The sequence below is a fragment of the Hordeum vulgare genome, chromosome 5H, assembly GCF_904849725.1.
Source record: "Hordeum vulgare subsp. vulgare chromosome 5H, MorexV3_pseudomolecules_assembly, whole genome shotgun sequence".
Taxonomy (NCBI): Eukaryota; Viridiplantae; Streptophyta; class Magnoliopsida; order Poales; family Poaceae; genus Hordeum; species Hordeum vulgare.
The window spans coordinates 308,569,615-308,591,716 of record NC_058522.1 but is presented as its reverse complement, the minus strand read 5'-3'; positions in this window follow the sequence as shown (position 1 = coordinate 308,591,716).

Below are 22,102 nucleotides of genomic sequence, written 5' to 3'. Positions count from 1 at the left end.
CCGGACTGACGATGTTTTCAGCATAATTGCCATGGTGTTGTTTTTGTGCAGAAATAAAAGTTCTCGGAACGTCCTGAAAATTTACGGAGATTTTTTCAGGAATAAAAGAAAAATACCTGTGCAAAGATCCACGTGAGGGGGTGTGCCAGTGGGCCACAAGCCCACACGGCGAGGCCACCACCCTAGGCCGCGCCATGCAGGCCTGTGGGGCCCACGTGGCACCACCACCCCCAATCTCTGTCCTATATCTTTCGTTTCGCTTGGAAAAAAATCAGAGAGAAGGTTTCATCGCGTTTTGCGATACGGAGGCGTCGCCACATCCTGTTCTTCATCTGGAGGGCAGATCTGGAGTCCGTTTCAGGCTCCGGAGAGGGGAAATCGTCGCCATCGTCATCATCAACCTTTCTCCATCGACAATTCCATGATGCTCTTCATTGTTCGTGAGTAATCTCATCGTAGGCTTGCTGGACGGTGATGAGTTGGATGAGATCTATCATGTAATCGAGTTATTTCTTGACGGGGATTGATCCCTAGTATCCACTATGTTCTAGATTGATGTTGCTACTACTTGGCTATGCTTAATGCTTGTCACTAGGGCATGAGTGCCATGATTTCAGATCTGAACCTATTATGTTGTCGCCAATATATGTGTGTTTTAGATCCTATCTTGCAAGTTGTAGTCACCTACTATGTGTTATGACCCGGCAACCCCGGAGTGACAATAGCCGCAACCACTCCCGGAGATGACCATAGTATGAGGAGTTCATGTATTCACCGCGCGTTAATGCGTTGGTCCGGTTCTTTATTAAAAGTAGAACCTTAATATCCCGTAGTTTCCATTAGAACCCCGCTGCCACGGGAGGGATGGACAATAGATGTCATGCAAGTTCTTTTACCTAAGCATGTATGACTACATACAGAATACATGCCTACATTAGATCGATGAACGGGGGCTAGCCACATATCTCTCTGTGTTATAGTTGTTACATGATGAATCACATCCGTCATACTCATCTATCACCGAACCACTGCCTACGAGTCTTCTACTACTGGTTCTCGCTACGTTACTTTGCCTAGGCTTGTCCCTTGCCACGAGAGGGATTGGGCCACTTTGTTGTTGTCACTACTGTTGTTACTTTGCTGCTGCTGTCGCTACTGCTGTTACTTGTTACTTTGCTGCTGCTGCTACTACTGTTCCTTGCTACTCCTTTGTTACTTGTTGCAAGACTTTGTTGGCGCTAACATCCCATAAACAAGGCTTTTTCTGGCGCCGTTGCTAGGAAAGCATGGCAATATTCTCTAGAATTGTCTCCTGTCAACGTGCCTTTTCTGGCGCCATTGCTGGGAATTGTCAAAGCTTTTTCTGGTGTCGTTGCTATCATACTACCTTGCTACTGATACTTTGCTTGCAGACACTAATCTTTCTATTGTGGTTGAATTGACAACTCAACTGCTAATACTTGAGAATATCCTTTAGCTTCCCCTTGTGAGCGAATCAATAAATTTGGGTTGAATACTCTACCCTCGAAAACTACTGCGATCCCATACGCTTGTGGGACATCATTGATCCTCCTTCTTCTTAAAAGAGTCAATATGAGAGGCAAAGTCTTTGCAAAAATCAATTAAGAGCTGGGAATCAAGACCAATCTTAGCGCAAAAGGTATTGAAGTAGTCAGTCTTCACATAGCTCTCAATGTAATCATGCTCATACTTTATAACGGGTTCAATACCTTTATCAATCTCCAAGTCTTCAGTGTTCTTCTGGATCCTTTCAATAAGATCCCACCTAGCTTCAGTGCTTTTGTTGGAGAATGCCCCACTAGAGGAGGCATCAAGCATCTCTTTATCTTGACGAGAAAGCCTTGCATAAAAATTTGTAAGAATAATTCCTTTGGAGAGCTCATGATTGGGACATTTGAGAATTAAGGACTTCAATCCCCCCAAGATTGAGCGATGCTTTCTCCGTCACGACAGCAAAAGTTATAAATATAGTTCCTATCTCGATGTATTTCATGAAGAGGATAAAACTTTGCATAAAAGAGAGGCATTATATCTTGCCAATTTAGTAAATGAGTGTCATCAAGAAGCCTATACCAATCCAAAGCCTTATCTTCTAATGATAGAGAGAATAGCTTTCTCATAACAAAATCCATCGATATACCTGCAAGCTTGAATAAGGAGCATAGTTATGAAAGATATAGCAAGTGTTCACCTGGATGTCTGTCTCCTGCATATCGATTAGACAAGACACAATCAATAATACCTGTTGGTATTTTAATGGGCACAATTTTAGTAGGTGGGGGAGGCTTCTCCACCACAATAGCGTTGGGGCGGTTCCCCACAAGCAACAAACCAAGAGCTGAGTTGTCCATAGGGACAAAAGGCGGAAATAGTAAAACAAAAACAACTTGTACAACGTAAAGGTTTCCTTACCAATTTCAATTACCAATAGCGCTACACTCCCCGGCAACGGCGCCAGAAAATGGTCTTGATGACCCACAAGTGTAGGGGATCTATTGTAGCCTTTACGATAAGTAGGAGTGTCGAACCCAACGAGGAGCAGAAGGTACTGACATGCTATCTTGAGCAAGGAATAACTGCAAGTACTAAAAGGTAACTTTTTATGGGTTTTCTGGTATAAGAAACAAGGAAATAAATGCAGGAAAAGTAAATGGTGCCGAGGAGCAGAAAGTGGCCCAATCCTTTTGAACACAAAGGATAAGCCGAGCGACTGAACTTATAAAGACTAAGGCATTCCCGAGGACACACGGGAGAGATAGTCAAGTGCTTTCGCCATATTCCGTCTAGTACTATGTTTTGTATTGATAAGTGTTATGTGGGTGGATCATAACTAGTGCACCGTCTAGGCTAAGACAAGTACACTCTTACGATTAATCCCTCTTGCAAGCATCCACAAATACAAGAGAGAAATTAAGGCAAATCCTAACCATAGGAATAAGCTTTAGGATCCAATACTCCCTCATGCAAAAGTATGCGAACTGGGGTTCATGTTTCTGTCACTCCGGCAACCCGCCATAAGCATTCTGTATAGTCGGGTACCCATAGTGCAAGGTACAACTCCGATTGCAATGGTGAAGTGAGATGGGATGAAGATGGAGATGGTGCTGCTAATGGTGATGATGGTGATGATGATCTCAATGATGCCCGTGATGATGGTGATGATGATGAAGACGATCTCCCCTTCCGGGAGGAGTTCTCCCCGATGGAATCTGCCCGCCGGAAAGGTTTTTTCTTCTCTCTAGGTTTCCGCCGTGGAGCAGCATTGGAACTGCGAAAACTCTTCTGTCCCCCGTAACTTTTAGGTCAACAGGATCATATAGGACAAAGGAGAGTGCTGGAGGCGGGACCCATGCTACTTCTTGAGCTTGCGTTGGTTTTTCCCTTGAAGAGGAAAGGGTGATGCAGCAAAGTAGAGATAAGTATTTCCCTCACTTTGAGAACCAAGGTATCAATCCAGTAGGAGTATCAAGATGAGGCACCAAGGCACCTTCGCAAAAACAAACAAACTTGCACCCAAAGCGATAAAGGGGTTGTCAATCCCTTTACGATTACTTGCAAGGTGAGATCCGATAGTGATAATTGGTAAATATAAATAAATAAATAAAAGTGCAGAAAGGTATTTTTGGTATTTTTGTATGTGGATCTGAATATATAATGAGTAAAATAGACCCGGGGCCATAGTGTTCACTAAAGGCTTCTCTCATGATAGCAAGTATTACGGTAGGTGAACGAATTACTGTCGAGCAATTGATAGAATCGTGCAAAGGCATGACGATGTATAAGGCAATGATCATGCATATAGGCATCACGTCCGAGACAAGTAGACCGATACTTTCTGTATCTACTACTATTACTCCACACATCAACCGCTATCCAGCATGCATCTAGTGTATTAAGTGCATAACAAACAGAGTAACGCCTTAAGCAAGATGACATGATGTAGAGGGATAAATTCATGCAATATGATATAAACCCCATATTTTTACCCTTGATGGCAACAACATGATGCGTGCCTCGCTACCCCTTCTGTCACTAGGTGAGGACACCGCACGGTATGAACCCAAAACCAAGCACTTCCCCCATTGCAAGAATTATAGATCAAGTTGGCCAAACGAAACCCATAACAAGAAGAGAATTACAAGGATACGAAATCATGCATATAAGAAATCAGAGGAGACTCAAATAATATTCATAGATAATCTGATCATAAATCCACAATTCATCGGATCTCGACAAACACACCACAAAAGAAAGTTACATCGGATAGAACTCCATGAAGATCATGGAGAACTTTGTATTGAAGATCCAAGAGAGAGAAGAAGCCATCTAGCTACTATCTATGGACCCGAAGATCTGTGGTGAACTACTCACGCATCATCGGAGAGGCAATGGTGTTCACGAAGAAGCCCTCCGTGTACGAATCCCCCTCCGGCAGGGCACCAGAACGGTCCCCAGATGGGATCTCGCGGAAACAGAAGCTTGCAGCGGCGGAAAAGTATTTTCGTGGCTGTCTCTATTGGTTTGGGGATTTTAGGGAACTTATAGGCGAAAGAGGTATGGCAAAGGAGGCATGGGGGGCCCACGAGCCTGCTAGGCGCCCCCCTGGGGCGTGCCTAGGGAGCTCGTGGCCTCCTCCGTGGCCCTCTGCCTTGGTTCTCAAGTCTTCTGGATCCCTTCTGTTATGGAAAAAATCACCCTGAAGGTTTTCTTCCATTTGGACTCCGTTTAATATTCTTATCTGAGAAAAGGTAAAAAACACGGAAAACAGAAACTGGCACTGGGCATTGAGTTAATAGGTTAGTCACAAAAATGATATAAAATAGCTTAGAAATGCATATAAAACATCCCATGTTGATAATATAATAGCATGGAACAATCAAAAAATATAGATACGTTGGAGACGTATCAACCCACAACCCAGGCGGCCTCTGGGCGCGGCCTAGGAGTGGCCCGCGCCAACAGGTTGCCTGGGTGACCTGTGGGCCCCCTTCATCCCTTCTTCCGCCAGTCTTCGGGATCTGTTCGGAAACTCCTTCCCTCAAATTTTTAGCGCAATTGGAGATGTTCTAATATGGTAACTCTTCATGCTATTTTCTCCGCTGAATCCTGCGTGCGCTGTTTCGGCACCGAAAAGTTGTAAACTGTGTAATATAAGCCAAAACACTATAGTACATCATCATAATGTGAAATATATCAATGTATAGAGACAAATTATGTTACAAAATAGTGATGCATTTTGGACGTATCAGGGTTGTTCAAGCACATATTCACTGCACGATCCTAGACGGTGAAGAAAGCGAATATAGGCGACACTAGGACCAATGTCATCCAGTTGTGTGGCGGTTTAGGGATCCAGAAAAGGGGTAGGAGAACTTATCCCCCAATGACCCTTCCCGAATCGGTCCGGAACTGGCTGTCGACATGGTTTATTGCAATGATATTGCATCTCCAAACATGTCGACTAGCCTCCCTCCTTACACCTTAGATCGCCCGACTGCCCCTAGAATACTAACTGTATTTGAGGATGAGAAGGCAGAGGTGGAGATGTTGGTTGGTGAGGTGGTCAACATGGTCAGGAATGGACTGACTGGAATGGATCTGCTGGAGACGTTCCTTAGCCGGCACATCTAGCTCCTTCAGGCGAGGGACCATGCCATGTGGCATTACTCGGGTCCTGAACATTCCACTCGGTCACACTCTCAGGAAGTGTCATAAGAGACGGTAATCCGGTGGATCAAGAGCATCACAAGCCTTGCGATAATCCCATGGGATCCAAACGAGTCGCGCCTTATTTCGCTGAGAATAAGTCGCGGAAAATGGTATGTAATATCTTTTCCGATCGTGTTAATGTCTTCGTCGAGTGACCGCGTACTTGTCTGACTGACTCTGTTGTTTTTGTTCTTTGTAGGAGTGGACGAACTTTCACTCTCATGTGCCCAACGGGGAGCAATTTGATCTCAGGGTGGAAAATGAAGGCGACAGTGCCGTGAGTGAATATGTTGAGGACAGCGAAGAAAGTGAAGACGCCTCAGACGACGGTGAAGAAGAAGACCAACCTTCTCCGCGCCACGAACCGCGATCCAAACGACGCCACGACCCAGCAGCTACTCCGAGCAAAACAGTCGCCTCAAGCAGCAGGAATGTGAAGCGTGACCGAGCCGCTGCAACTGACTCCGCAGAGAAGGCTGCCAAGCAACCAAAACCTGACGCACCAAAGCTTAGGAAGGCCATGCCCCGAATGAGAATCGTCGTGTCGGTTTCCTCAGCGTGAGTATTCATCCTTTTCATTTCACCATTATGACTTTCCGAGTTTATGATTAGCCGAGTGTAATTCGCTCGCTAGTGCTGCTACTTCGGTGTCGACTCCTGTCGGGGCTGGAGAGGACACATGGATTTGGACATCGTGGATAAGCTTGCTCCTCGACCAGGTATGACAAGTATTAATTTTACTCCGTTTTATAGATTGGATCTGTCGACTGACTTGACCATCGTTGTTGCAGATTCAAACATCATTTTCTTAGATGACGAACAAGAGTCGTAGCATACAGCTGTAGAACAGACTCCTGCCGTGCCTCCAACATCTGCGTTGGGAATGCATGCGACGCCTGCGTTGAGTGTGCCTTCGGTCGGTTCGGGTGTTATGGCTACAACTCCTCCGATTGGATCGACCATTGTGACGATTGTGCTGACCGCACCTTCGGTAACCCATGCTACCACTGCTATGATGCCAACCTCCTCATCTCTTGCATTTTCCCTGCACCGCATCCCAGAGGAGCAGACTAGAGCTGCCAAAGAGGCTATGATCCAAGCTGAGCTGATGATGCAGCAGACTAAGGAGGCGTTCGAGGCCAGTAAGTTGGCGTATGACGCCAGCTCGACGCTACAGGCGAACATCCGAGTAAGTTCCGTAGTAAGTTAGCTTCCGATTGAATCTTGTAAGTCTTGTTTTCTGATTGAACCTTGTCAATCTACACCCACTCGGGGTTTGCCGTGTAGTTGTTTGTCCTTATTCCAGTGGGGGCACGCTTAGTGAAGCCACTATGTGTAGTCCACGAGACTGATGTTGAATGCTTGCATCAGCAGGAGTCTGAACTTGAGAGTGATGCTCTATATTTTTTACTCGGCCAGGTCGGACCAGGTCGAGTGGTTTTGTATCTAGTGGGGCACTCTCAGTGCACCCACTGGGTGTAGCCCCTGAGACCGCTGTCGAGTGCTTGCCTCTACAGGGGTCTAATGGGAATCAGTAAGTGTTTTACTCGGTCAAGACGGGTTTGTCCGAGTAGTTGTATATCCAGTGTCGGCACGCTAAGTACACCCACTGGGTGTAGTCCCCAAGACTAATGTCGATCTTTTACGAAGGGCAATAGTCTTAAGAACTTGTGTGGGTGCGGCGGGCCGCTAATTGGTCAAAAGAATTGTATTTATCCACTTGGAAGTAAAAAAATAATTGTGTCGACTGAAACTTATTCCTCCACTCGGAAGTAGAAAAATTTGAAGCGTCGACTGAAAACGAATTGTTGATGTTTTTCGTAGCGCTTGCGAGATTGGATCAAAATACACCTAGGTAGAATCAGAAAGAACCAGCTATAGCTGGAGTACGACGCTATGAAGAAGGTGTTTGAAGACAAGGACCAAGGCCTTGCAAAGCTTAAGGAGAAGTCCAAAGCTGATGAGCAGAAGCTTGCGGACTTTAATAGGTTGGTGCAAGAAAATGGTAAAATGAAGAAACAAAGACTAGAGTGGGGGGAAAAGCTGGACTCCATGGCAAAGAGGGGAAATGCTATAGAAAAGTTCGTGAAAGACTTCCTCACGAAGATGTTGGCGATGCTCGTTGGTATGTTCCTTTCACCGAGTGAATGTTTGTGAACTTCACCGAATGAACTATGACTGATGCTTTGTTTTTCCTTTCGCACAGAATTCTGCTCAGACTTCGAGAAGGAAACCTTCAAGGTGGATCCAAATCTGGACCCCATCAAGATTCCCGTTCCGGACGCTTTCGTTGTAGACATGTTCCGTCTCAACTCTTGTCTCCTCAAGTTCAAGGTTATATCGCTCGGCTGCGGGCCGCTGTTGCAAGGATCGACAAGGCATTGTGGCCTGAGGACACTTTCCAGATCGATCTAGAGGCTGTGATGGATCGCGTGGGTCGGGTTCCTGATAGGGTCCAAGCATGGGAAAAAATCTATCGTGCAGTGTGGAGATGATGTCACCCTCTCACTCGTCAGGGTCCATTGCAAGGAGGCGAGAGAAGACAAGCTAAAGGCGCTCCAAGTGACGAACACGAAGAAGCTCTAGTTCGAGAATTTCATGAAGACTTTCATCAGTGATGCAACTCGCATTGCTGATGGAATTGATCCCGATACCTTCATCGAGCCAGCAAGTCCCGGGGGGCCTTGAGAAGGAAACTGTCATTATTCCCAAAAACTTTAAATTTGCCTCGGTATGCCGAGTGGTTTATGTACCGTTAAACTTCGTTCGGGTGTGGAAGCCGAGTACTTTACGGCTGCACGGATGACTTTAATCCGTGATGAGCCCCTTTTGAATTTATCTGCTTCTGATATTTGCTTGGTTTCTCTCGAGTGAATAGGTTGCTATTCATTCGGGAAAAGTTTTTTGACTTAGGCGATTTGCTCGCGGCTAAGTCTCCGAGTGTAAAGTTTTCCTTTGACTCGGAGTATATCTTTACTTAGGCGAATCGTGTTTGCAACTAAGACCCCGAGTGTGAGAATTGCTCTTCACTCGGAGTACATTTTGTACTTAGGCGAAGACTAGTTTGTAGCTAAGCATCCGAGTGAATAGTTTTTTATTCACTCGAAAAGGTTTCACAACTTAGGTGAATTGTGATCGTGGCTAAGCCCCTGAGTGTGAGGATCGCTCTTCACTCGAAGTGTGGTTTGTACTTAGCCGAAGACTGGTTCGTAGCTAAGCATCCGAATGAATAGTTTATATTCACTCGAAACAGTTTTGTAACTTAGGCAAATCATGTTCGCAACTAAGTCCTCGAGTGTGAGGATCGCTCTCCACTCGGAGTATGTTTTGTACTTAGGAGAAAACTGGTTCGCAGGTAAGCATCCGAGTGAATAAATTTTATTTACTCGGATGAGTTCTGTAACTTAGGCGAATCATGTTCGCAGCTAAGCCCCCGAGTGTGAGGATCGCTCTCCACTCAGAGTACGTTTTGTACTTTGGCGAAAACTGGTTCGCAGCTAAGCATCCGAGTGAATAGTTTTTATTCACTCGGAAGAGTTTTGTAACATAGGCGAATCATGTTCGCAGTTAAGCCCCTGAGTGTGAGGATCTCTCTCCACTCGGAGTGCATTTTGTACTTAGGCGAAAATTGGTTCGCATCTAAGCATCTGAGTGAATAGTTTTTCTTTGCTCGAAATAGTTTTGTAACTTAGTCAAATCATGTTCGTAGCTAAGCCCACGAGTGTGAGGATCGCTCTTCACTTGGAGTTTGATTTGGGCGTGTAGCCACTCGACCGGAATCGACAAAAACTGACGTAGTTATGACTTTGACAAGCAACATTATTGAGAAAACTTCATCTGTTACATTGGATGAACCAGTGTTCAAGCATAAAATTGTTTGAGTAAATATGCATTCCATGCACGCGGCTCGTCGATCCTCTTCTGGATATTGTAGAGTCGATAAGCCCCATTGTTCAACACCTTGGTGATGAGGAAAGGCCCTTCCCAAGCAGGAGCTAGATTATGAGGTCGTTGCTGATCCACTCGGAGCATGAGACTGCCTTCGTGAAACACCCGACTCCTGACATGCCTTGAGTGAAAACGCCGTAGGTCTTGTTGATAAACTGTTGACTGAATCAATGCCATCTCGCGTTCCTCCTCCAAGAGATCCTCTCCATCTTGACGTGCTTGCTCGGCTTCGGCTTCTGAATAGAGATCCACTCGAGGTGAATTATGAAGTAAATCACTCGGCAGAACGTTTTCAGCTCCATACACCAGGATGAAAGGCGTTCGCCCAGTCGACCGATTCGGGGTTGTCCTCAGACTCTAGAGAATAGAAGGTAGTTCAGTCACCCAAGCGCCTGCGGCATACTCAAGGTCTCACATGAGTCGAGGCTTCAATCCTTGGAGGATAAGGCCATTCGCTCGCTCAGCTTGGCCGTTGGTTTGAGGATGGGCAATGGATGCATAATACACTCAGGTCCCTTGGTTAGTACAGAAACGTGTGAATTCATCTGAGTCGAAGTTTGACCCATTGTCCATGATGATGATGTGTGGGACTCCATACCGGAATGTAATTTCCTTCACAAACTTGATGGTTGTGCGAGAATCTAGCTTCTTGATTGGTTTAGCTTTGATCCATTTGGTAATCTTGTCGAGTGCAACAAGCAAGTGTGTGAAGCCACTCTGACCTGTCCGGAAAGGACCGACCATATCTAAGCCCCAGACAGCGAACGACTAGATGAAATGGATAGTCTTCAAAGCAGATGCAGGTTTGTGGGACAAGTTGAAGTAAAACTGACAGCCTTCACAACGGTCGACGAGATCTTTGGCTATTTCATTCGAACATGGCCAAAAGAATCCAGCTCGGTATGCTTTGGCAACAATGGTCCGAGAGGACGCATGATGGCCATAGGACCCCGAGTGGATTTCTTCCAGAATTAGTTGGCCCTCCTCAAGGGAGATACATCGTTGAGCTATACGTGTCACGCTCTCTCTGTAGAGCTGATCACCCATCACTGTGAAGGCCTTTGACCTGCGGGCAATCTGTGGGGCTTCGTCTTTGTCCTTTGGCAACTCTCACTTTAAGATGTACGCAATATACGGTATTGTTCAGTCGGGGGTGATTACCAGAATTTCCATGATCAGATCGACGACTGCTGGAACATCGACTTCAGTCGGATTGGAAGCACTTGTTGGTTGCGGGGGCTCTTCAGTGAAATGGTCTTCCTGCACAAACGGAGTGTACAAGTGTTCCAAACACACATTGCTGGGTATAGGCCTCCGAGTGGATCCGATCTTAGCCAATTCATCAGCTGCCTGGTTTTTCAGTCGGGTACATGATGGAGTTCTAAGCCTTCAAACTTCTTTTCCAGCTTCCTCACTGTGTTGCAGTATCCAGTCATGGCGGGGTTCCGGACATCCCACTCCTTCATCACCTGATTAACCACCAAATCTGAGTCACTGTAGACCATTAAGCGTCAGAAGCAGAGGGAGATGGCCATACGCAACCCGTAAAGGAGAGCTTCATATTCAACTTCATTATTCGAGGAGTCAAAGTGAATCAGGAGGACATAATTAAGCTTGTCGCCTTTCGGAGACACCAATACCACACCAGCACCGGATCCATTTAACATTTTGGAGCCATCGAAGAACATAGTCCAATGTGCCGAGTGAATCTGAGCTGGTTGTTGTTGTTCGACCCACTCGACCATAAAATCAGCAACAGCCTGAGACTTGATGCCTTTTTTGCATCAAATTTGATGTACAAATATAACAACTCCATGGCCCATTTAGCCACTCGACCCATTGCAACCCGATTGTGAAGAAACTCTGATAGTGTGGCATCACTGACGACTGATATGGAGTGATCTTGAAAGTAATGTGCCACCTGTTTTGCTAACAAGTATATTCCATAAAGAAGCTTCTGGTAATGGGGATACATTTTCTTCGAAGGAGTCAATACTTTTGAGATGTAATAGACTCGGCGCTGGACCTTGTAGGCTTTACCTTCTTCTTCTCTCTCGACTGTCAAAACTATGCTGACGACCTGATTGGTGGCTGCGATGTATAGGAGTAGTGGTTCTTTGCTGTGCGGAACGGCAAGCACCGGCTAGGTGGAAAGCAGAGCTTTGAGCTCTACAAATGCTGCTTCTGCTTCATCATTCCACTCGAACACATTTGATTTCTTCATCAGACGGTACAAAGGCAGTGCCTTCTCACCAAGACGAGATATAAACAGACTCAAAGCTGTCAGACAGCCCGTGAGTCTCTGTACGTCATGCACTTGTATAGGGCTCTTCATCCGGACTATGGCATTGATCTTCTCGGGGTTAACGTTGTTCCCTCGTTCGGAAACAAGGAAACCGAGTAACTTGCCGCCAGGAACGCCAAAAGTGCACTTGGCTGGATTTAACTTGATGTCATACTTCCTTAAATTAGCAAATGTCTCTGCTAGGTCAGTCAGCAGGTCGGAACCTTTGCGTGACTTGACCACAATATCATCCATATACACTTCAACGTTTCGACTGATCTGGTTGAGCAAACACTTCTGGATCATGTGCATGAAGGTTGCAGCAGCATTCTTCAGACCGAAAGGCATGGTGATATAACACAAACACCCAGAAGGGGTGATGAAGGCTATTTTTCTTTCATCTGGACCAAACACACAAATCTGATGGTAACTAGAGTAAGCATCCAAAAAAGACAAATGCTCGCATCGCGCAGTTGAATCGACAATTTTATCAATGCGGGGAAGCGGGAAGTGGTCTTTCGAACAAACCTTATTAATGTTCTTGAAGTCGATACACATGCGAAGGGATTTGTCCTTCTTGGGGACCATGACAACATTCGCAATCCACTTAGAGTGGTAAACCTCGTGAACGAATTTGGCCTCCAAGAGTCGTGAGACCTTCTCATCGATTGCTTTCATCTTCTTTGCTGGAGACCGTCGCATGCGTTCCTTGACTTGCCTCGCCTTCGGATCCACTTGCAAGCGGTGCTCATCCAGCTCCTTGGGTACACCCGGCATGTCAGCAGGCTTCCATGCAAAGATGTGCCAGTTCTCATGGAGGAACTAGGTGAGCTCGGCTTCGTATTTGCTATCGAGTGTTGTTGATATGTTTGTCGGAGCAGCAGTGGGATCTGTCAGGTGGATGTGCACCGGCTTGACCTCACCTGCCAACTGAAAAGCAAACTCAGAAGCAGGCTTCTTGGAACGCATTAGGTCGGCTGGGTCAGAGTCTTCCGGTACTCCTCCAACTCTACTACAGCCATCTGTTGGTCTGCAATTTTTGACCCTTGTTCCAAACAGTCTTCAGCTCTCTGTCGATTGCATGATACAGTGATGACCCGTTTAGGTCCTAGCATCTTCATCTTCAGTTACACGTAACATGGTCGGGCCATGAAACGTGGATAAGCAGGACGCACTCTGGAAGTCCACCTCCTCGAACATCAGCTTCTCTTTACGGAAATTCTTGTCCGACCCAAAAACAACATCTAACGTGATCTGGCCGAGTGACTTGGCCTTCTTCCCTGGTATAACTCCATGAAAAGACATGGTGCTCTCGCTGAGTCGGGACATAGGAATTCCCATCCCCTTGAGGGTTTCTGCATATAAGATATTCAGTCCGCTTCTTCCATCCATCAATACTTTACGAAGACGAACACCGTCGACAACTGGGTCGACCACCAGAGCCTGGCGACCTAGAGTCGAAACAACAGTTGGGTGGTCCGACTGATCAAACGTGATGGGGGTCTGTAACCACTTCATGTACGTTAGGGTGCAAGGTACTGCCATGTTGACTTCACTATTGATGACTTTCAGTCGACTTTTTCTCTCTACGTTAGCAAAAATCACCGAAGTTGCTTGGAATTTAGGGAAGTCATCTTTATCTTCGTCGTTCTCTTCTTCATGGTCTTTTCCACTCGACTGACCTTCCTTGAACTCTTGGATTAACAGTCGGCACTGCCGAGTGGTATGCTTTGGCAATATCAGATTGCCGTCTTCATCTTTTTTCGTGTGAAATACACACGGCTGATCCAAAACATCCGACTGCATCTTGGACTTCTTGGGGGGAAACAGTGCCTTGGACTTTCCCTTGAATTTTCCCGCCGCCAGAGTGGTTGCTTCTACTGGTGTAGCATTTTAAACCTTCCGCTTCTAGTTCCGATTGGAATTGGCTTCAGTGTTGTCGACTGCTTTACCTTTGGCGCTACGAAGGTGGTCTTCTTCTTCCCCGTTTGCATAACGGGTGGCTATTTCCATCATTTTTCTCATTGAGATGTTTCCTGACCAACCAAACTTCAGATATAACTCTCGATACCTGACACCTGCCTTGAAGGCACAGACTGCTTGGTGCTTAGTAACAATCTCCACTCTGTGGTGGAGAGTGGTCCAACGCTGGATGTAATCACGCAAGGACTCACTCGGCTTCTGTACGCAATGTTGTAACTCAGAAAGGCCGACATGGCACTTGCAAGTGCCCATGAAGGTCATGATGAACACTCGGGACAGATCTGCCCAACAGTATATACTTGAGGGTGCCAGCTGATTCAGCCATGCACGGGCCGAACCATCCAGCATGAGGAGCAAGTGCTTCATTGCAACGTTGTCGTTGCCGCCACCAATCTGTACGGCAACTCGATAGTCACCCAGCCATGTTTCGGCCTTGGACTCTCTTGTGAACTTGTTGACTCCAACTGCCAACCTGAAGTTGGGGGAATATCGGCAGAGCGGATTGTCCTACTGAAACACTTGGTAACAGAAACTGCCATACCACTTCCAGTCGGATGATCTCTGTAAAGACCATCTCTGTAAGCTCTGCCTCTGTCGATCCTTCTCTGTGCAAGTACATCTCTCGCATTGAATCCTGGATTCCGCTCGTCACCGAACGGGTGCCGGTCATCGTAGTGTCAGGACACATACGAGCCGCTCCACTGAGGAGAATGGACTCGACGGTGGTCATTGCGGTGATAACGAGGGGGAAACTGGTTCTGACCCTGGTCTAGGTGCTGATACTCTCGGTGGCCCCCGTCTCCATGACGTTGTGGTGAACATGGACTGTACATTGAGCGGACTGTGTTTGCTCTTGGTGAATTAGTGTGTACTCTATTGACTGACTAGGATACAGCTGAGTTCTGCTGCTGTGCTGCTTGAAGCAAAGCGTGAATCTGCTCTAAGCCTCTACCTGCCTCTGAATCTGATGGTTGAATTGAATCTGCTATCTTAGCTGCCGCTGCGACATTAAGTACCGGAGTACGATATACCTCAGTATTGTCTTGATGACCGCTTGAGAAGAGTTGTCGCTGACGACGACTGGAAGTTGGAGGACGACGACGGCCGCGTCCAGACGACGGTTCACCGGCCTCGTGCTCGCCGCGACCGAACCCGGGTGGGCGCTCCACGGAACCCGCCATGAAGACCTCTGTTGTTGGGGTTGTAGCTCTCACACTCAAAAGGAACGTCAGACTGATCTGATGCCGAGTGGATCGGGTCCCAAAGGGGCACATCAGGCTTGATGGCTGTGACCTGAGGAGTCGAAAGGAATGATGCCTGGCGAGCCACTGCGTGCTTCACCCATCGCTGGAGTCGAGAGCGACCGGATCGCTTGCGATGACAAACAACGGAGTGAAGAGTCGATAGCGGGGTCGACGATTGCCGAAGGAGTATGCCGAAGGAGCTTGCATGGAAGTACGTTGCTCCACGGATTGGGAGCCTCGATGTCGAGTGGCGCTTACTGAAGCCATGTCGAGTCGTCGGCGATGAAGATGAGGGCGCCGAAATGGATCTCACAACCCATGCATGAATCGCCGCCGGAAGACATGACGAAGAGTGAAAAATGCAAACTTGCCAGAAGTCATTTAGACGCCTGCCCCACGGTGCGCACCAACTGTCGTGGGAACGAACCTGACAGTAGAGGTGTAGGGTACAAATGGAGAGGGCAGAGTCCTAGCTACGACAAGCTTCTACACAAGATGTATGAGTTGAGGCCCCTCTCTTGGAGGTAACAGACGTACGTCTCAGTGCTCGGGAGCTCTTGCGGTGTGGATTGTGTAATAAAGGGGTGCGAACCCTTGTGCCAGAGGGGAGGGGAGGCTTATATAGAGTACGCTACCCCTCATCAAGGCCTTAGCATCTAAGGGCTCGATCAATATGAGTTAAAGATTATACGTTGCTGACAACGTATGCAAGTAATAAGTGCTATTAAAGTCCATTTGCTAAACGTATGTCCGTTGGCCTTCGTGGGGGTGACTTCTGGTCTTTGATGTCGACATGAACCATTCCGAGTGGATACAGGTCGTCGAGTGGATGGGAATGTAGTCCGAGTGTTTGTGTACCAAGTGACGTTTTAGGTGCCGTTTCCATTCAGACGGAATCTTCTGTGTGACCCTTGGCCTAATAATGAGGTACCCTTTGGTAGGACATTCAGGTCAGGCCCGTGACCCTACCCTAGGTATATATCCCCATCAGATATGGATATGCATCATAAGCTAGATGGTATTTAGAACAACAAGTTACAGATATCCACATATCTGCTAGGCGCTGAACACTTCGGGTTCACCCGATATGCCAAGTCACCAAACTTGGTCATATCAACTTTTTCACATAACTCCTTGAACACACACACACACACACAATTGGTTTATGCGGAAACGACTAGACCTTGTTTAAGTAGGATTACCCAACTGTCCTTGACCGTGGACACAACTATTCAAATAGTTTTACACTCTGTAGAGGTTGTACGCTGTACCCATGAAATCCGGAAAACTTCTGTGTCACCCACGACTTGCAGTATATAACGTACCCGAGGTAAGTACCTGATCAATGCCTTTCCCCTCACGATACTAGACAAAGAGATCCACTCGATTGGTACCCAGCCCACATGATGTACGTCTTACGAGCACCAACTCTGGACAGTATCATCCATGTGGGGACCAACGGTGTGCCCGGAACATGTAAAAACGACATAGTCGTCCTACCTGGCACGACTCCGTCACAAGAGTGGCCACACATCACTCCCACCACTAGTAATGTTGTTCTTTCCTAGCATCGACCAGAGTAATCAACAAAGCCCTGTCCCATAAAGGGGTAACGTTGTTGCACATGTATGGTTGGGACGGTCGACACATCATAAATCTATTCCCATTTTCGAAACCACTCACACCAAAATATACCCGGTGCACCACTTCTTCAGAAGTGGCCACCTAACTCATCATCACCCTCGGGCATTAGTGTCACTTGACGGGGTTTTCATAAACCTTCGATATTTACCATCATCATGCTTATGCTTCTACTATGCTTAGCTCTACTTGTCAACATGATATTAGCATGATCCTCATAGGTGGTAGGATCATGCTCAAATGCAAGTGCTCCGAAGGAGCCATCGGAAACATTGTATCGATGATTTACCAAATATTCATGATCATATGCAACGGGAATAGTTTCTCTACTAGCATGCAATATAATATTTTCTCAAACATGGTCAAAGGACTGCTTGCCTTTGCTCACATAAGTCCTCGCGGTCTTCGAGGTCATCCGGTCCAACTCCGAGTATTCCGTCTACTCCGTCCACTATCTGAAGCTTGCGAGATAAACAAGAAGAAACAAAAGTGCCACATAAGTAGGAGTTATGTTTTTCTTGGACCTCTCTCGTCATAAGAAAAATACATGAAGCTTGGGAGAGGAGGTTTGGATCATCAAGGATTTTGAATGGATGAAAGGAGGAATAGGTGATCTTTAAAGAAGCCTACAAAAAATATCATGATAAAAATGAGTGGAGGCACTCATTTAATAGAGTATAATTTTAGAAATATTTAGGAAGTTGTTTCACTGGATTTGGAGGTGATATGAATATTCTAGGGATTTTCTAATATTGGATAAATAGCAAAAGGAAGATATTTATTTAGTGCAACAGAATCATGCCAAATAAAAATGTTGACTAACGTTTCAAAAATAGGATGTGATATTAGAAGACTTTGGAATTTGGAATCACTCCATTTGGAGTTGATTTGAACCCTATAGGAATTTTGAAAGGTGAGGCTAGGAGTATTCAAATCTGTATTTGAATAATATTACAACAGAAAAGTTGCTTGGAAAATGGTGCAAATCACATCTTTGGATAGCCCTTGATTTTTGGGACCTGCAGAATTTTGAATCACCAGATTTGGAGATCATATGGATTTATAAGAGATTTTTGAAGTTACATAGAAAAACAAAAAGCAACAGAAGGGGCTACCAGGGGGTTATATCGCACTGAGTGCGCTCGGGAGGAGTTGGGCCAGCCTGGCAGCTCGGCCTGGGGTAGCTGCGCCAAAAGCGTAATCCCAGAGTGCGCTTCCTCTATAGGGAGGCGTACCCGAAGGAAGCCGCCTCCACTTAAGACGGTTGGGCACGGCCATTGGGGGGCTGAAACGGGGCCCTGCCTGTCAGGCCCTTCTTCTTCCTCCCACTCGGGCAGGGAGGAGTAGAGGAGGCTGACCCGACTGGCTGCCCGCGTCTCCTTCGGTGGCTCCAGCCAAGCCCGGCGGTGCTCCAGGCACTGGCGCCCTCGGCATGAGGTGTCGCGCCTGCCTGGAGCCTTAGCTCCGCCGGAGAGCCCCTGGAGGAGGGAGCTCTGGCCACGGCGGATGCCGGAAACGTCGGCTGCGGGGGCTGGTGCCCAAGCCACCCTTGGACAAAAGGGGCACGGGGAGAGTCCCTAGGCACCGAGGGCGCATGGGAGGCTTCAAGGGAGAGGGGAAAGACCTGGCTGGGTGTGGACGTGCGTGAAGGCCGGCGGCATGGATTCGGCCATTGCCACACATGCAAGGAAGGAGAGGGCGCACGGGGGCTCCAGGGTGCTCCAGGGAGAGAGGGAGAGGTGTAGGAGGCAGCAATGGCTTGGGGAAGAGGAAAAGATGGAGGGGGCAGCTGAAGGAAGCTTGGGAGCTCTCGGAGCTGTGAGGGCACGGGGAAGACACGCATCCTAGGGGAAACTTGGCTGCTTCTAGGCGTCGGGAAGGACCTGGACCAGTCAAATGGAATACACCTGTGTTCTGAGACACGTTGCAACGGCCGGAAACGAGCTGCAACAAGAGGACAAGGGGTAGAGCACTGTTATTGCATGCTGCCAGTGTGGTCACCGTGGCCACTTATGTCTATAGGGCACTCATGACCAGTCAAACATGTCCAACACGTAGGGCACACATGCAGGAAGGGGACTCTGGAGTTTGGTAGCTAGTGGAGCTGGTTTGAATGGGTTTTGACTGAGGTTAAGTTTGCAACAACAAACTCAGAGCTAATAAAAGTCAATTTCAAATGGAGAGTCTCGGGAAAAAACAATGTGTGGCAGTGTTAGCTATGCAAGGACTACAACACTGCCAAGTTTGAGCTCAAGCTAAGGAGGGTAGCTAGTACTTGGTGTACAAAGCTACAATCCAGCAAGAAATCAACTTGTAGATGTGCTGCTCATTTTTCCTACATGATAATGCCATCTCTTGGTTTGAAATGATGCATTGACATATTAGAACTGCCCTTGAAGAATGTGGGGGCTTTTGATTAAGCACAAGCATAGGAAGAGAGGTAAAAAGGATGTTGCCATGGTGAAAATAAAGGGTACCTACAAGGAGTCTCCCTCCAATAATTGACCAGAGGCCATGGCAAAGCTACTGGTGGTAAGGGGTAACTAGGGGAGGCTGTGGTAAAAGTTTAAGCTCAAGGGTAAATGTGGAAGGGACCAAAGTAGCCAATTTGGTGAGTGTACACAAGGTGTTTGATGAGTGTTAGGGACACCAGATGGACTTCAATGGATATGAAACTTAACAAGATCAAATAATAGATGAAAATAAGCTTGGACACCAAATTTGGGATTTGGTGGACAAGGTTTCCAATGCAGACTTGGAAAATCCATGAAATGGGCAGAAATGGCCTCCTGCTTACAAAACTATTCAAATCAATTCCCACAAATCCAATATTTGGTGTGGGGGCCTTATTTGAGAATTAAAGCATGCCCGAAAAGTTTTGGGTCAATCGGAGGAAATTTATAATGTAAAGTTTCCCAAAGTTAGAAATCAACACAGAGGATTTTTAGGAGCTTGGGACAAGTTCTTCTATTCTCCTTGATGCACCACTTGGTGTGGATGAATTATTGGAGTATAAGAACATGTCTACCAAATTTGAACCCAATTGGAGACACTTGACAATGTAGAGTTGCTCGAATTTTGATCTGGACAGATAGGGTTTTAGAATAATTAGGGGAATCAAATCAACTTGGATTGAGATGAAACTTGGCAAGATCATCACATATAGCATATGTGACATGCTAGAATTTTCAGGAATTTATTGAGAATATTTCTTATAGAAATATTCCAAAAGCTTGAAATAGTCAGGAAGGGTTTTGAAGGGGTTTGCCCAATATTTTGAACATGGCCATGTGTTTAAATTTATATATATGGAATATATATGTCCACTAAGTATCCCTAAATTTTCTTAAATATTTTGAAAGCAATAAAACTCAGTTTCCTTAATAAGAGACCATTTCTGGCCTCACGGGAAGCCATTTCAATAAAATATTAAAATAACTTCTAAAATAATAATATTTTGGTTCTGGGAAGCCATTTTAATAATAGGTTTTTAAATAAAATAATTTGTGAAAAATAGCTTCCTAATTTCAGGACTTGTAGTACAAATCCCTACTCAGGGGTTTTGAAAGCTTAAATCACAGAAATGCTTTGTAGTGAAAATACTATTTGGTAAAATAGTTTTTGATCGTAAACACATGGCATGATCATTAGGCAAGGGTTTGGGGTCAAGGAGCTGAGTTTGGAGAGTAGCAGGTGTTGGAATTATGCCCTAGAGGCAATAATAAATATTGTTATTATTATAATTCCTGTATCAAGATAATCGTTTATTATCCATGCTATAATTGTATTGAATGAAGACTTATATACATGTGTGGATACATAGACAAAACACTGTCCCTAGCAAGCCTCTAGTTGGCTAGCCAGTTGATCAAAGATACTCAGGGTCTTCTGATTATATACAAGGTGTTGTTGCTTGATAACTGGATCACGTCATTAGGAGAATCACGTGATGGACTAGACCCAAACTAATAGACGTAGCATGTTGATCGTGTCATTTTGTTGCTACTGTTTTCTGCGTGTCAAGTATTTGTTCCTATGACCATGAGATCATATAACTCACTGACACCGGAGGAATGCTTTGTGTGCATCAAACGTCGCAACGTAACTGGGTGACTATAAAGATGCTCTAGAGGTATTTCCGAAGGTGTTCGTTGAGTTAGTATGGATCGAGACTGGGATTTGTCACTCCGTGTGACGGAGAGGTATCTCGGGGCCCACTCGGTAATACAACATTACACACAAGCCTTGCAAGCAATGTGACTCAGTGTAAGTTGCGGGATCTTGTATTATGGAACGAGTAAAGAGACTTGCCGGTAAACGAGATTGAAATAGGTATGCGGATACTGACGATCGAATCTCGGGCAAGTAACATACCGAAGGACAAAGGGAATGACATACGGGATTATATGAATCCTTGGCATTGAGGTTCAAACGATAAGATCTTCGTAGAATATGTGGGATCCAATATGGGCACCCAGGTCCCGCTATTGGATATTGACCGAGGAGTCACTCGGGTCATGTCTACATAGTTCTCGAACCCGCAGGGTCTGCACACTTAAGGTTCGACGTTGTTTTATGCGTATTTGAGTTATATGGTTGGTTACCGAATGTTGTTCGGAGTCCCGGATGAGATCACAGACGTCACGAGGGTTTTCGGAATGGTCCGGAAACGAAGATTGATATATAGGATGACCTCATTTGATTACCGGAAGGTTTTTGGAGTTACCGGGAATGTACCGGGAATGACGAATGGGTTCCGGGTGTTCACCGGGGGGCAACCCACCCCGGGGAAGCCCATAGGCCTTGGGGGTGGCGCACCAGCCCTTAGTGGGCTAGTGGGACAGCCCAAGAAGGCCCTATGCGCCATGGATAGAAAATCAAAGAGAAAGAAAAAAAGGAGGTGGGAAAGGAGAGAAGGACTCCACTTTCCAATCCTAGTTGGACTAGGATTGGAGGAGGACTCCTCCTCCCCTTGGTGCGCAGCCCTTGGGGCTCCTTGAGCCTCAAGGCAAGCCTCCCCTCCCTCCTATATATATGGAGCAATTAGGGCTGATTTGAGACAACTTTTCCAAAGCAGCCCGACCACATACCTCCACGGTTTTACCTCTAGATCGCGTTTCTGCGGAGCTCGGGCGGAGCCCTCCCGAGATTAGATCACCACCAACCTCCGGAGCGCCGTCACCCTGCCGGAGAACTCATCTACCTCTCCGTCTCTCTTGCTGGATCAAGAAGGCCGAGATCATCGTCGAGCTGTACGTGTGCTGAACGCGGA